The sequence below is a fragment of the Nannospalax galili genome, unplaced genomic scaffold (genome assembly GCF_000622305.1).
Source record: "Nannospalax galili isolate Female #2095 unplaced genomic scaffold, S.galili_v1.0 scaffold330, whole genome shotgun sequence".
Lineage (NCBI taxonomy): Eukaryota > Metazoa > Chordata > Mammalia > Rodentia > Spalacidae > Nannospalax > Nannospalax galili.
The window spans coordinates 2969064-2985584 of NW_008329640.1; the positions used below are offsets into that span (position 1 = coordinate 2969064).

Genomic DNA, 16521 nt, shown 5'->3' on the forward strand with positions numbered 1-16521 from the left:
GAGCATCTCTCAAAATGTCCTGTAACTATGGTGAGTCACCTGTCCTCTTGATCAAGGAGGCCATGGGGACCCCACCAGATGGACTTGAATCAGTGTCCAGTCTACAAAGAGGAGGGTCAACACATAGGAAACATTTCCTCCATGCTTCCAAGTGAAGCCAACCATTGTCAAGCAGGACCTTTGACTTATCTTCACATAGGTGGAACTGGTAAAAGAAAGGAGCCAGGGGCTCCTCCTAAGCCCATGTGACTCCCAAGGAACAGATCCTCAAATGATCTTAAGAGTAAAACTAAATTGGTTTATCTGGGCCAACTGTCTTGCCTTAAACACCCAAAAGGAAAGTATAACCAAAGATTAAAGGGGCCAATATAATTTCTTAAGAGTCCATATGCATAGCTAAAGGCTACATAACCAGCAACAATGCAGATAGGAGATATCCCTTCTTTTGAGTTGTTGGCCAGGGTGACCAAAGGGACTCCCAGATAGTAACCCAGCATAGAACTGGGAAAATGAACAGCAGACCCCAATCTTATCTAAAGGACTAGTGACAACTGATTGCTGCTAGATGAGGAACAGCTGACCCTCCTAAAACAAAGACCTCTAGATAGGCTGACTAGGTTCACCAGAAGGGCAAGTAGTGGGAAATGGCTGGGAGTGCCGACACCACAGCAGACAGTAGCAGGGATATCAGAGTAAAAGGGCTCTAATGGGGGGGGGAGGGAGGCTATGGGAGGGTGCCATCTGGGAAGTGGGTGTATAGTTGAATAAGATGGTTTGGGATGTTCTGTGTGATATACACACACGCAAAAAAAAATCAACAAATTTTTTCAAATGTATTATATTTGAGGAGGAAGCATGGAAATTAAGGTCATGTTAATTAGTAGAGGTGATAAACATCACCATTGAAATCTACCCGGTGACTTTATAGACATATACAGGCACCAAGGATCCGAGTGCAACCGATTATGACTAGTCATAATCAAATACATACAGATTAGAGATGCATGTGCCAACATCTCAGTGTTAGTAGCAAAAACAATGAGTCTTTCTGCAAGGAACAATATAGTCTAAAATGAAATGGAGATCTTTTTTAAGATCATTCAATTTTATGTCTTACAGGGCTTATATGAGTTCAATATTGTATAACTGTATTAATTCAACTGTGAACCTAGAAACTTGCAACCACTTGTGAAAGAGATGTACTCCTGCTCTGGAGTGTGTTACTGAATGTGTTAAAGCTGTAGTGAAATGCTTCTTCTAATCATGTAGATAAAAAATGCCAGGCGTGGTGGCATACACCTTTAATCCCAGCACTTGGGAGGCCAAGGCCAGCCTGGTCTACATAGTGAGTTCCAGGACAGCTGGGGCTACAGGGAGACCCTGTCTCAAAAAGACCAAAAAAAGACTTTTTAAAAAAACGATTAAAAAAAATAATTCTTCAAAGTATAAAAATTTGCTCCCTAATAATTAGCAGATGTGAAAAACATTACCATTGAAATCTACCTGATGACTTTATATCCATGCTCAGATGCCAAGGAGTTCAGAAAGTAACCAACTGTGACTAGTAATAATCTGATATATAGAGATTAGAAATGCATGTGCAAACATCTTAATGTCAATTGCATTAAAAATGAATTTCTCTGTATGAAACTGTGTATTTTAATAATGAAATGGAGATATTTTTTAAATTTTAAAACCTCATTTAATTTTATGTCTTATAGGGTTTACTTTGCCTGTGTGTTTATAAATGCACCACATGTGTGCATTTCCTGAATTCCCCATAAGGGTCAGAACAGGATCTCAGCTCCCCTGGAAGAGGAGTAATAGATGGTTGTTAGCTGTCAGGTGCATTCTGAGAACTGATCGCAGGTTTTCAATAAGAGTAGACAGTTCTCCTAGTCTCTGAGCCATCTCATGTGGTTATTAAATAAATAATTTAAAACACACACACACACACACACACACACACACACACACAAAGGTGCAATGCCGTTGCACATGTTACCTGACTTGGGTCCCCCTACACCTCCTTTCTCCAGCTCTCTACACCAGTTAAGGCTGCTGACACTCATCTTTCCCTCAATGCCCTGTAGTCTCCTCCTCCTGGATCCTCTCCTGCCTCCTAGGGAGGAATCAGTACCTTTCCTCTGACAAGTAAAATTCCTTTTTATTATTATTATTTTGAAAAATTAATTTAAACAACAGAAAGGTAAAAGAATAACACCAGTCTAATCAACACATATTAACTTTCATCATTTTCTCTTCAGGTTTTGTGTGTGTGTGTGTGTGTGTGTAATGAAGAGTTCCTGGCAAAGTAGAAGCCTTTCCCTTGCAGACTTGTCTCCTCTCCCAAGAAACCATCACAGGTGGTGTATAGGCCTGTAGGTATTATTCAATGTTCATCTTCATCTCTCTCAGCCATACAATCTTGTTTTATAATTTTATTAGTCTTAAATTGTCACTAATGGTGGTATTCTTCCATTTCCTTTTTTTTTTTTTTTTTTTTTTTTTTTTTGGCTTTTTGAGGCAGGGTCTTCCTGTAGCCCTAGCTGTCCTGGAACTTGCTATGTAGACCAGGCTGGCCTTGAACTCACAGAGATCCACCTGCCTCTGCCTCCGGAGTGCTGGGATTAAAGGCATGTGCCACCACGCCCAGCTCTTTCATTTCCTTTTTATGCAGTTTTTAGATTTATTCACAGTGATACAGAATACATACATATTTTGTCAAAATATAATTTATATAAAATAAAATTCCCAGTCGGTCTTGGTGATGCATGCCTATAATCTTGACATTTGGGAAACGGAGGCAGAAGGATCAGGAATTCAAAGTCATCTTCTTCTACACAGGGAGTTAGAGGACAGCCTGGGCTGCAAGAGACCCTGTCTCAAAAAAACAATATAGAACCAGACTGAAACAAAACAAAACCCCCCAGCCAACATGATGGTATATACATGTAATCCTAGCACTCAAGAGGCTAAAGCAGGATTGCTACAAATCCCAGGCCAGTCAGAGCTACACAGCAAGACTCTGTCTCAAAAAACCAACCAAACAAGCAAACAAAAACCCCATAAATGAATGAATAAACACAGCTAATGACTCCCCCTGGAATCTGCCTGTGTTGATTAGCATGCACCATAGTTCTGTTGCCCCTTCCATCACTGTTGGTGTAGAGACGAAGACCTATTTTTGCATTGCAGGTATTGCTGCTCTAGATATCCTTGAGACTGCCCCCTTCCACACAGGCATGAGTGTCTCTAGGTTATTACACACCAGACATGAAACTGTTGGTCATAAAGCACAGACAGCTGCAGCTCTCCCCACCCTTACAATGTCCCCCGGCACTCTGCACTGCCATTATTACAGAATAATATTGTTCTTCTCTATTTCCTTCCTTCCCTGCCCTGTTCCCTATGGGTTATTGGGGGATGTATGTGTGACTGGCATTCAGAGAACACTTGCTGAGTGAAGGGATGAGCTCACTGTCTAGGAGAAGAGAGGCTCAGTGTACTGAACGCACTTAAGGCTTTCAAGACCTTTGCTGGTTGAGGTGCAGGGAAGTCTTCATGGAGGAGGTGGCATGTGAGTTGCACTTTAAAAGGATAGGAAGATATACAAATGGGAACAAGGTCTAGAAAGGGAGGAGATGAGTGGAATAGTCCTGGACACAGGTCAGAAAGTGATTCTACTTTGCCAGTTATACTTCTTAGGTGAGCTAAGAATGCGAACAGGAAAAGCGGGGGTATTTTATGACAAGTTCAAGGTGACCAGCCTGAGCGGAGAGCACAGTGTGTAAGGGGTGGTCTTGACCCCAGATGAGCCCTCAGTGGAAGGCTCTGAGGTCAGTGAGGAGGGCCCATGGCAGAGCTAGGCTCAAAGATGACCAGTTAGCAGGTAGAATCACTGGGGTATCCTGCCTGATGAGGCCTGGGTAAGAAAGGCTGTTCTCCCCAACATGGGAAAAGATCAGGATTTCTCTTCCAGGCCCACTAGAGGGTGCTAGGAGAAGGTTTCTCCTGACCCTGAAGTTCTCAGAGCAAGGCTTCCTGTCCCCCTACACCCTGGCTGCTGTGCACAAAGCCATCAGCAGTCTTGAGGAGCCGCTGTGGGCAGGAGTGAAGCCTGGGTCTTCTTCCTCTGCCCCCATGGGCATGGGGTAGGAATCCTATCCTTCCGTTTCCCCTGCTCTCGTGACAGGAGCTGCCCTTCAGCTGCCCCAGCTCTAGGCACCTTGCCCAAAGTGGAAGGGAAGGGGAGAAAGGAGCAACCTTTACTTCCAAGACCTTTGGTCTTCAGCAACTTCAGCAAAACCACTAACAGCACAGCAAAGGATGTGTCTGCATGCTGGGGAGGACAGCTCCTCGATGGCCTCTGGGATCAGACCCTTGTGGCTACTACACACAGTTGTGGCTCATACCACTTCTCAAAGCATTAGTCTTCCCTTCTATGAAGTGGGTATTCACTTGATTCGCTTCTTCCCTAGAGCCTGGAGAAGCTTCAGAAGTAATAACTAGGCACATGAAACCACAGAGCACCAGGACCTCATGATCCCTGGTCTTGTGTCCGAGGTCTCCACAGGTCATACCTGAGCATGCACCCTGGCTAAGAGGGGTTTCTGGCACAAAAACTGTATATAAGACCCCCCTCTCCACTACTGTACATGTCTTTGGGTTCCAAGCTGACCCTCCCCACTCCCCTTACCTTCAGGGACCCAAAGCTCTTTTGAAGGGACTCACTCAATTTTAATGGTACCTACAGGAATTTACATGGTGGCCAGTAATTATTGGACATTGTGTGGAGCCACCAAAGCATGGCCTGTCATCCCAAAGGTCCCTAGAGAGCTGGTCACTTAGTAGTAAAGAGGAAAACAGACGGAAACAGGACTCATTCACCATGTACCACCCAGGAACCTTCTGAAATCCTCCCATCCATCTTCCTGAGGGCCCTAAGCAAGGGGATCATTTCCCAGCACTGCAAATGAAGGCTCATCTTATGGAAATGAACCAAGTAGGGAATGATGCGGGTGGAAACCCAGCTTCCCAGTAACTCCTGTCCACATTGTGATGGGGTCTTCCATACTCAAGTCCCAAGAAGTGTGGCTGGTCTCCCCACAGGACCCTGAGTGCATGTCCAATTGTCTTCTGCAGCATTTTGAGCCCATGGTCAAATCACTGCCACTTAGACATCCGAGGTGATGCAGCCCCACTGTCAATAACCCAACCACCTCCTTGACTGACTGGACAGTGTTGCTTCTCTGACTCTCCAAAGACCTTACAATCCCTTGTTCTTAGGCCAGGGCATGGCCTGAGGCCAGTGTTCCTCTGAGTACTATCTCAGGAAGATTTAGCCACAGTGAGAAGGCTCCTGTCTCCAGGGTCTAGTAGGAAGTCAAGCTGTCCCCTTCTCATCCCTGAGTGACCAGGGCCACCTCCTTTGGCAAGGCCACTCAGGGATGAGACAGGGACAGCTTGGCTTCCCACTAGAAGCTGTCCTGGCCTTTCTATCTCTGATCCTCTGAGGACACCAGAGGTGCTGACTCGGCAGAAATGAAGGCCCAGAGATGCACCATCACTCATCCATCTGGCCCAGCGCCCCTGGTCTTCACCTGAAGGGGCTGGTATAAGACAGGAGAGTGGAAAAGTAGGACTAGCTGAAGCTGGGATCCTAGGACTCCTGGGTCTAAGCCCTGATTTTCTAAGTGGGTCTGCCCCTCCATTTCCCTGAGAACATCACTAATGACCAGGAGGAGGAAGGAGGTGATGATGGGGCACCCCTCCCCATCTTGCATAGGCTCTGCATGTCTCAGTCCTAGCCTTGGGGGTGCTGGCAAGAAACATAGAAGCTTGGGTGAGTAACTTTCCATAACACATGAAGTTCTGGCTTCAGGATATTCTTTTTAAAAAATATTTTATTTTTATTTTTAATGTGTATGAGTGTATTGCCTGCATGTGTATAAGTACACCTGTGTTGTGCAATGCCGTGGAGGTCAGAAGAAGGCATCAGATCCCCTGGAACTGGAGTTACAGACAGTTGTTAACTGCCATGTGGATGCTGGGAATCAAACCTGGGTCCTCTGCAAGAACATTCAGTGTTCTTAACCACTGAGCCATCTCTCCAGCCCCCAGGATATTCTTAAAAGCCACCCTCAGTTGGCCCTGGATAATCTAGACATATCTAGAACAATGACACACTGATACTTTATTCAATGCCCATATGTTCATGTCCGTGACCTCAGGTCCTCATCTTAGCCTCCGCTGTGGCCCTGCCAACTCATGGGCAAGGAAGTAGGGTCCTGTGCATACCACACATGCTGATGGGTGAACAAGCTGTTCAAACCTCTGCTCTCCCAAGAGAAGGGGAGGAAAGAGCAGAGGGCCCCAGTAGGCAAGACAGGGCACTAAAAGCTACTGATCTCACTGGGTTGCTGAGCACTTCCCCTAAGCGCTTTCATCATGGCCCTTCTCAGGACAAGCCTACCCGTGGCCTGGATGCCACATGGATTCCTGCAACCTGAACACTGCAAAGAGCTCCCAGCACTTTCCATCCATTATCTTCATGATTCTTCCATCCAGCTGCCTCCCAGAAAGGGCCAGAGTAAAGAGTTTGTGGGGTTGGAGGGTTGTTAGGGGGGTACAGGACTGTAAGAAAGCCCACTGTGCCCCTAGACACCAGCATCTCTGGGTGGAACACTATTAAATACATCAATAGCACAGTCAGCTGAGGAAGTGAGGGAAAGAAGCCCTCAAAGGCTACAACACAACTGGAAGTGGGCTGGGAGAGCCAGTCTGCCTTCAAAGGCTGGAAGAGATTCTACACTGGCCACAGAGAGAGAGGGAACATCCTTGGTAGAGGGAATGGCCATGGAGGCAGGAAACAGATGGCTTCCATGTAGGCCGGAGTCTCCGGGAATAACACTTCCTATCTGTAATAAATACTTGACTCCTTTCCAAAGCCCTCCCACCCATCTGGAGAAGATGTCTTCATGTCCTGCTGTCAGGTAGGGTAACTTGGGGCAAAGTGTCAGTCAATAGGGATTCTTGGAGAACAGGCCCTAGGTTCTACAAGCCTTCTACCTGAGGAGTGAGGTGAAGGCTCTCTGAAGCCTGACCCTACATGGCTAGGCTGAGAGAGACATACACCACTGGCTTTATGGACTGTGACACTGGAGAAGGGCCCCAGTGGAGGTGGTAGTGGGTAGGTCCTCTCCTTTCTGGCATTCTACTGTCACCCCACAGCAGCTGGCTCCAATCTGGTTTTCTGAAGAGCCCATCCCTTCTCACAGATCACCCAAGAGAGTCCCAGTGACCATCTATCATACCCCTATCATTGAGGCCTAGTTTCAAAGCCTCTGTGGTCAGGGGGTGTCTTTGGAAAGCAACCAGTGGTGATCCCAGTACATGGTAATACCTTTCACTAGGCAGAATCTCCTGTTCTGATGGGCTGTGGGACAGACGGACAGACAGCTGGTCCCCTTGCCTAGAGTTCCTGCTTTCAGCTACTTCTCGGCTCCTGCTGCTACCAGAATAGGAGGAACATCTGTCTTTAACTCTGATGGGTCCACAGAACAGTATACCCCTGGGAAGATAACCAAGGGACTCCAGCTCCCCTCTTCAAGTTGTTTCATTCCCAAGTAACTTAGCATGGCTTGAAGGAGAACAAGCTGGAGCTGTCCCCTGTCACTTCATATCTGTCAGAGGACACTCACAGCTTCACCTCCCAAGCTGGGTCAGTGGAGGCCTTTATAGGCCTCTTCAGTCTTCCCTGAAGTATTCAGGTGAGAGGCCTGGAGCAACCCACTGCTTCTCTGTGCCTCAGTTTCCTCATCTGCACAAGACTGATAGCTAGTCCTGGGTCTAAAATGCAATCACTGGTTTTCTGCCTCAGTTACCTTCAAAGAGAAAGAAAGAAGACAAGCTAATCCTGAGGAAAAGTTCTCCTGGGAGGGCAGCAGATCCAATAGAATCCACTTCTCCAAAGGACAGCAGTTGGAGGGAACAAGAATAAGATGTCACAGAAGGGAAACTGGGAGAAGGCATGACCTTCAACAGACTCCCTGACCCTTCAGGAGCAAACACCATGACTTCTGAAGGAGAGTCCATCTCCTTGTTCTCCTCAGCACCACCCCACTTCCCGAGAGCTTTTCCTGGGCCTCCATCAAGACTGACACATGGCATAAAAGCTGGGGGAATTTCCTCTGCAGGAAGCCACCTCTCATTCCTTTCCTGAGCCCACAGGGATAGCACAGATCCCCTTACCACCTCTATAGCCCAGGTGGGTAGTTCTTAGCAATTTGCAGTGTTCACACCCCTGACTCCTGAAGAAGCTCTAATTCCCTGTATCCTTAGGGATGGGGAAGGGAGACAGTGGGTGGGGATCCAGCCCAGATTGAGCCAGGCCTCTTCAAAGCAAGAATAGCCCCTGCCCCTCCAAAGGGGGAAGACTGTGCCTGTGGACATGCCAAGTGGCCTCAGTCAAATCAAAGCACCCCCAGACCTCAGTTTACCCAGGGTTTTCAAACAAAACCAAAGTTTTTCTTTCATTCAAGGTGAGGTTGGAGGTAAGAACCGTTCTTTGAAAACACATAGGAAAAGGTGGCATATTTTGCCCCCAGAGTTCTTCTGCCCCGGAACTCAGGCTGCCCAGAATGGGAGACACCCCCCCAACCCCCGCCACCCAACCCAGCAGTGACGCTGTCATTATAGAAACAGTGGAGAGGACGGCCTCCTCCCACCCCAGTCCAGTGAGTGGGCAGCAGAGCCCCAGGGAGTTCCTGGAATGGATGAGGGTGTCCTGACAGGTAGTCAGGACAGAGGCAGGCACCCCAAGGAAAGCCTCCCGCCCACCTCCCGCCTACCTCCATGCCTGCATCCCAGGAAGAGGGGTCCTCTAAGCCACCGCCCTCCCTAGGGGACTGCTATTCATTCTTTCTTAGGTACATGCCAGGAAACGGCCAGCGTGTAAGGCGCTGTGGCGCAGTCCTCTCCACCCTCCTCACCCCAAGTCCGAGGTCGGGGGGTGGGGATGGAAAGCTTGGAGCAAGCGATCTCTCCCTGCCCCCTCCCCGGTCCAGAACCCAGATTCTCGCCCCCTCTCCCCGCCGCGACAGTCCCTGAGCTCACCACATCTGAACCCTCAGCACGATGGCCAGCCCCAGGCGAGGTGCTCTGTCAGCAACACACTCTACCTGAGAGAAGACTGCCGGCTGGTCCTCCTCCGCGCCCTGGTGAAGCTGCTCCACCTGGCAAGGGATTGTCAGCAAATTCCCCTCTGCATCACCACGGTAGCGGCATCCCGGCTCCTCCCAGCAGCAGTCAACCTTGGCCCCGCCCCACGCTGTTCGGACCTGTCGGGGGAACCGGGGTAGATTATCGTAGGTAGAGATCCAGGCTCTGCCTCCGAGATCCTTCCTGTAGCTACCAGAAATCATCTACACATGACCTTAGCGAATGTAGAAGGCTGCTGATCCCTGGCTGTGGTTTGCACCGACAGTGACTGAGGCTCTTGGCAGCTGCCTTGCCCACCCACCTTCTCCTACGCCTCAAACCGTCCTCTGAGGCCTCCCAGCACCTCCAGCCAGAAACAAGGAAAGACATAACCCGGTTAAGGTAGCGTAGCACTCTGCCCCGCCCTAGAACCACATCCCAGTTTGGCTCCCTCTTCTCCAGTGAAAATGAGATATATAAATTGGTTACAACCGCGCCCAGGAGGCCCAGGGGTGTGGGCAGGGTCTGGGTCCAATTTGCCTAGCCCCGCTCCTTAAGTGGGTTTCCATTTTCACCAAAGACCTGTTATGGAGGCTGGTTTTGAACCTGGGGGCAGATGCCAGGTGTTTCCCTCTGTCACCCCAAGATCAGTATGCAAAGTAAAAGGCCTTAGTCAACAGCCTCTCTCTCTCCTGGGCAGGGCCTAGGCACATTTGTTTAATAGATGTTTTACTATGGAGAGCTCTCAGTACAATAGCTAATGAGCCACTGCTGAATAACATATCATAATGGTAAGATGTTGTCAGCACTGTTAGCAATATGATTAAAAGGCCATGGAGGAAACAGTGTGAGACTGGGTCATGAGACACTGGAGGAGGGGTCAGAGGGTAACTGTGCCTTCCTGAGTTTTCATTACCAGCAGCACTGGCACCCCCACCAACCTGTGCACCCTGCTTCTGTCTTCCCATACCATGCCCCTGTTGTTCCTCCAACCCTTTGCCCTCCTCTCTCTAGTTCTTCTGACCCAGCCACTCCATGAGAACCCAAGGCTGAATCACTAGACAGTGATCAAGATCTGTCAAGGTCTAGCCATGAGTATTCTCACTTGCCCACTCACTCATTCGTTTATTTATTCATTCATGGCACAAGAAGGCTTTAGACCATCCGTGATTCTGTTGCTACAGGGTTCTGAGTTCTAGTCCTGGCTCAGCTCCCATCATGCTGTGCTGTCTTCAGTAGCTCACTTGATCTTTGTTTTTCCCTCTCATCTGTAAGATGGGCTAAGTCCCTCTGTTCTAACACTCTTCAGTGCACTTCTCTAAAAGGACTGGTAGATACAGAGATAAACCAGATAAATACAAGAGCTGCATTTAAGAACATTGACTGCAAGCTTTATATGTGAGTATGTATGTTGATATAACTACAGGAACCAGGAAAATGGAAGAGAACCAGGAAGGTAAAGGGAAAGAAGGAATAGTAGGAGACTAAGGGAGAAATGTGTAAAATGGTGGTAGTCAAATGGGAGGGGAGACGGAGGGCTATACAAGGAACTATGGGGATATATGGGAAGAAGGGGCTCAAGACAGGTGAGACCATAGCAGACAGGAGTTATCAAGGGAGAAATGGGGAAAATCGGGACACTTTAAATGGGGAGGGCAAGGAGGAAGGGTAAGACAGGGAGAGAAAGAGGAGAGATAAATAGTGCCTAGCTAGTATAAAAAACCAGAGGGAATTGTATTAGTCCAAAAACCTACTGAAAAATTACACATAGAATATCCCTACATGAGTCCGTGTATATAGCTGAAGGCTACATAACAAGAAACTGTGCCAGACAGGAGAAACCTTCCTTTGAGTGGTAGTCCAAGAGACTCCCAAAATTACACAGGCTATTGCGATAGCCCTTGATTGCCTCCCAGAACTTGAAGGTAAGACATTATTGCTGAAGACAGGCATACTTCAGACACAGGATTTGGAGCAGTGGAGCTGGAGCTGGAACTCACCTGGAAGCCGCCTCCCCTGAAGACTAGCTCTCATACCCAAACTGGTAAGGGAGAACAATCAATGGTCCAACTCCAGCTTCAAGGCCTAAAAATCACATCAGTGACCAACACAGCAAACATCATTGGTACAGTAGAAGCACTTTTATCTTGGGGGTAACCAACAGCTACCTAATTAGACTTAAAACCCACTAAATGGAAGGAAACTCATGTATGGTATTATAAACAGTCAAATACACAGAGGTCATAGATCTTAGAGAAAACCCCAAGGCTGTCACATCCCCAGACAAATGTAATTTCTTACTATGTGCAAAATATGGAGCCTTAAGTTTACAGAATGTGTGATCCTTGTACAGGTCTCCTATATTAAAATCCACCCACTCAGGGCTCAGGGACCATTGCAGAAGAGGGGCCAGACAAATTGTAAAAACCAGGGAGGAGGCACGTGACCATATGGAAATAAGAGTCCTATAAGGTCCTGGAACCTTTCTCATACGAACCTACAGCAATGATGTCAGCATGCACAAGTCCCATGCAAACTCAAGCAGACAAAAACCCAGCACAGAACTGTGGAAATGGACAGCAGGCCCCAATCTTAATCATAGAATTATTGGCAGCTGGTTACTGCTGGGTAAGAAAGAGCTGCTCTTCTTAAAGGGAGGGACTCTAGATAGGCCGACTAGATCTCAGTAGACGAACTTGCACTGAGGGACAACTGGGGACACTAACTTGACATGATAGGCCTTAACCCAAATGACAGAATGTATGAATTCTGGGGGGGCGGGTGTTATGGGAGGGCCAATGGGGAAGTGAGTATAAAGATGATTAACATGTTCTGTATGGGCCAGGCGTGGTGGTGCTCACCTTTGGTCCCAGCACTCAGGAGGCAACATAACTTTATCCCTAATCCTAACCCTAACCCTAATTCTAACGCTACCCCTAAACCTAAACCTAAGCCTAACCCTAACTCTAGACCTAACCCAAACCCTGAACCTAGCCAGAACCCTAAAGGCAAACTTACACCTAAGTCTAACCCAACACATAACCCTAAACGTAACCCTACCATTAAACCTTATTGTAATCCTAACACTAAATACAACCCTATTGCCAACCTAACACACTGAAGGGCTTACATGTAGGGTTAGGCTTAGATTTAGGTTTAAGGTTAGGGTTAAAATTAAGGTTAGGGTTAGGTTTATGATTTGGTGTAGTGTTAGGTTTAGGGTTAGGATTAGGCCTACTCTTACATTTAGGATTAGAAGTAGGTTTAGGCTTAAGGTTAGGGTCACATATAGGCATAGGTTTATGGTTAGGGCTAAAATTTGGTTAGAGTCAGCTTTATGACTAGAGGTAGTGTTAGGGTTAGGGTAAGGTCAAAGGATAATATTAGGGTTAGGTTTAGGGTTAGGTCTCAGATTAGTTTTGGAGTTATGATTAGAGTTAGGATTAAGGCTATTTTTAAGCCTTAAGGCTAGTGCTAGGATTCAGGCTACGTGTAGTATCAGGTCTAGGGCTAGGGTTAGGCTACGGTTTGGGTCTGGGTTTATGTTTAGAATTAAGAATAGGGTTAGGGTTAGATTTTGTATTAGTGTTATGTTTAGTATTGTGTTTAGTGTTATGTTTAGTGTTAAATTTACATTAGGGTTTAGGATTAGGTTTAGGGTTAGTTTTAGGTTTAGGGCTAGAGCTAGGGCTAGGGCTAGGGTTAGGGTTAGGTTTAGGGTTAGTTTTAGGTTTAGGGCTAGGGCTAGGGCTAGGGTTAGGGTTAGGTTTAGGGTTAGTTTTAGGTTTAGGGCTAGGGCTAGGGTTAGGGTTAGTGTTAGGACTACAGTTAGGGTTAGGTTTAGGGCTAGGCTGTTGTTAGTGTTAGGTTTATATTTAGGCTTAGGGTTAGAGGTAGGGTTAGGTCTAGGGTTACATACAGAGTTAGGATTATCATTAATGTTAGAGCCACAATTATGGTTAGGGTTAGGATTAGTGTCAGAGTTAAAACTAGTGTCAGGGTTAGGTTTATATCTAGGGCCAGGGTTAGAGTAGCTCAAAAATTAGGGTTAGATTTAGTCTTTGGCTACAATTAGTGTTAGAGGCAGGTGGATCTCGAGTTCGAGGCCAACCTGGTCTATATAGTGACTATATGGGGCTATAGGGAGACCCTGTCTCAAAAAGACCAAAAAAAAAGATGTTCTGTATGAAATACACAAAAACTCAGTAAAAAAAAATTAGAAGAAGAAGAAGAGGAGGAGGGGGAGGGGGAGGAGGAGGAGGAGGAGGAGGAGGAAGACGGAGAGGAAGTTGTTGTTTGGCCAAAGTTCAGGTCCCAGCTGAGCCACCTAAATACTGGACTTAACCTCTCTGAGATGCATTCTTTGCACATGTAAAATGGACTAAAAATAATATCTAAGGGTGGTCATGAGGCTTAAGTACATGCTGTGTACATAGCAGCTATTGCTGTTGTTGTTATGCTAGGGTGATGTAGTAAGAGAACAAGAGCAACTTCTTTTTCTCTGCTCCACCACCACAGAACTTGCTACTGCTGAGCCTAAACCCCACAATCCCTGCATAAGCGTCTTGCTACCTGGGAGGAGACTTCCAGCAGGAAAAGGAAGGAGCCCCATGCAAATGTCAGGTGGGCTGTGCAGTAGTGGAAGAGATGACCCCGGTTATCCCAGCCAACCAAATACAAACCATCCAGGTGAGTGTCAGCCTTGTAGAAGGTGCTGAGCTGTGTGGGAATGAGTGACAGAAGATTTGGCATTTGTTCTCAATGCCTGTGGACTGCAGTCACTTCTTACACTGCCACTCATGTGGATTGGGGTAGGCATGCTTCTGGCTTGGGTTATTGTCTCTGAACAACTATGTGTGTTATTGTCTTCATGACTGTGTTATCAATTTCCAATGTCTTGCTAGAGGCACAGTCTAGAGCAATAGTAAGAAACAAAAGGGTGGCTAGAGAGATGGCTCAGCAGTTAAGACCTCTGGCTACAGAAGACTCAGGTTCAGTTCCCAGCACTCATATGGAGGCTAATAACCATCCAAACTCCAGTTGCAGGGGCTCTTACGCCCTCTTCTGACCTCCATGGACATTGCATGACACAGGTTCACTTACATACATGCAGGCAATGCACTCATACACATAAAATAAAATAGAAATAATAGATACAATCTTAAAAAAAAAAAAAAGAAACAAAAGGATTCTGAGTAGCACAAATGGAGCTATTGACAAAGTTGGGTGCTTTTCCTGTACAAGAGCACCTGGTATCTTCCTTTGGTACCCACCATCATTTACCTCCTGTTATGGTTTGAATTTGAAAAGTCCTCCAACAGGCTCATGAGCTTCAAAATGTACTTGGTCTGCAGCTGGTGGCACTGTTTCAGGAGTGTGTAGAACTTTTGGGATGGTGGCCTAGGTAGCAGAAGTGATTTTCTGGGGCAGGCCTTGAAGGCTATTGCCACTTCTGCTTTGGCCAGAGTTCTCTGCTCCATGATCCACCAAGATGTGAACAAACTATGTGGCAAGCTCCCCCTGCAACAGACAGACCTGCCCTGGCTACCATGTCTTCCCTGCCATGATAGACTTATATCCTTTACAATTATGAACCAAAATAAACCCTTCCTTCCAGGTATCCTGTCACAGAAACAAGAAACTAATACATAGCCCATATGACCTCAACAGATCTGGGTGGCAGTGACTGCTCTGAGCTGAGGGTGCCCTTTCCTTCTCCTCATAACAGGAGGGCTCTGAAAGTTGCAACCCACAGCCACAGCAACTGTGCCAGAGACTACATATCCCAGCCCCAGCTGCAGCTATGGACTAAGTCCTAGTCAGTGGGGTAAAGATGGAAGCAATCCTTAAAATGGAGCAACCTGCCCTCCTCTTCCTCTTTCCCCTTTGTGAAGACTGGAATGTGGACAGTGGGAAAGAAAATGCCGGAACCCCCTTGGTGCTGATGGCTAAGGCCTCTTCCCTAGGACCGACCAGGTAAGACAAGAGGAGCCTGACTCTCGGGGTGACCTGAGTAGAGGTCTGGAGTACCAGCATCACTGAGACAGTGCCAAATCATTGACCAAATATTTTATTTGAAAAGGAGAGCAATGATATATTTAGAAAGTAATCTCAATCAAAAGCAGTTAAAATAAGCCTTGTATGTTAGAGAGAGAAGACTTCCAGCATCCAGAAAAAAATCAGCTGTCTGAAACACCTTCCCTCAAGGGTCACAAAACGGAGATTTTGATTTATTGCTGTTTATACTGCCCTTTATAAGATAAGAAGTCTTTTATGTCTGGAATCTAGAGCAGTGCCTTGTTCAATAAATCCTTTCCCTGGTTATGAGGGTGAAGTCCACATTCCCTTTTATGATAATAACTGAGAACAATTGATGTGGAATTTTTATTTTTGAGACAGGGTTTCCCTGTAGCCTCAGCTGGCCTGTAACTCACTATGTAAACCAGCCTGACCTTGATATCATGGAGATCTGCTGCCTCTCTTCCTCTGCCTCTGCCTGTCTCAGCCTCTCTCCCTCTCTGCCCCTCTGCCTCTGCCTCTGCCTCTGCCTTAGTGCTGGGTTTAAAAGTGTGTGCCACCATGCCTGGCTTGATTTGGAGTTTTGATCAGTGAAATTTTCAGTGAGTTCCTAGCCCAAACAAGGAAGAAATGCAAAAGCTGGGCCTCATAGCCAGAGTGGTCTGGTCCATGGGTAGTGCTGGCAACTGGCCAGATATCTAGAAATCATTGCATCAGCAAAACTTACTTGGGCTCCACAAGACCTCCATTGCAAGGACCTTCATTGCAGGAGTATTTGTAATTGCCAAAGCCAGGCCCAACCACATATGGCCTACATGACTGTAAGTGGCCTTTCCACACAGCCCAGGTGAATGTTTAGTGACAGAGTAAATGGCAAGGGAGTTGCAAGACACTCATTACTTGTTTCTCACAACACAATTCTGATGGTTTTAGGTTCAGGGGTAGGAGGGCCACACATGAACATCTCTGGTGCCTCATGGCCTTAGGTGGTGGTGGTAGCGTTGCTAGGCAGGGATGGGGGAATATAACAGGAGTCAGACTGCAGATTTTACTACACAACCCAGAATATGAATTTACCCTGCTGACAGGGACAATATTTTCAAGGCAGAACCAACACATTGTATTTTAAGTGATAGTCCAATTATCCAGGGTATCATGTCCCAACAGCCAAAGGAAGACTCATTAAAAGAGCAGGCCCATATTAGGATCTCGGGCTTTTTTTTTTTTTTTTTTTTTTTTTTTTTTTTTTTTTTTTTTTGAGACAGGGTCTCCCTGTAGTCCCAGCTGTCCTGGAACTCACTA

The 16521-nt window shown here is 46.8% G+C and overlaps 1 protein-coding gene across 4 annotated transcripts in view; it reads right to left on the bottom strand.

The window, feature by feature from the left end:
• The window catches only part of Tmem63c (transmembrane protein 63C), a 151199-nt gene that overhangs the window by 77786 nt on the left and 56892 nt on the right, over positions 1-16521 (bottom strand). For 2 of the 4 annotated variants that reach the window (XM_008840050.3, XM_008840067.3), the window contains exon 1: positions 9183-9284. The exons of 1 other annotated variant lie outside the window; for it this stretch is intronic. The gene's annotated coding sequence lies outside the window, so the exon portion shown is untranslated. Of the gene's footprint in view, positions 1-9117; positions 9285-16521 lie in introns of those variants that run through there. One more of the 4 variants, XM_017799889.1, reaches the window with a different exon arrangement.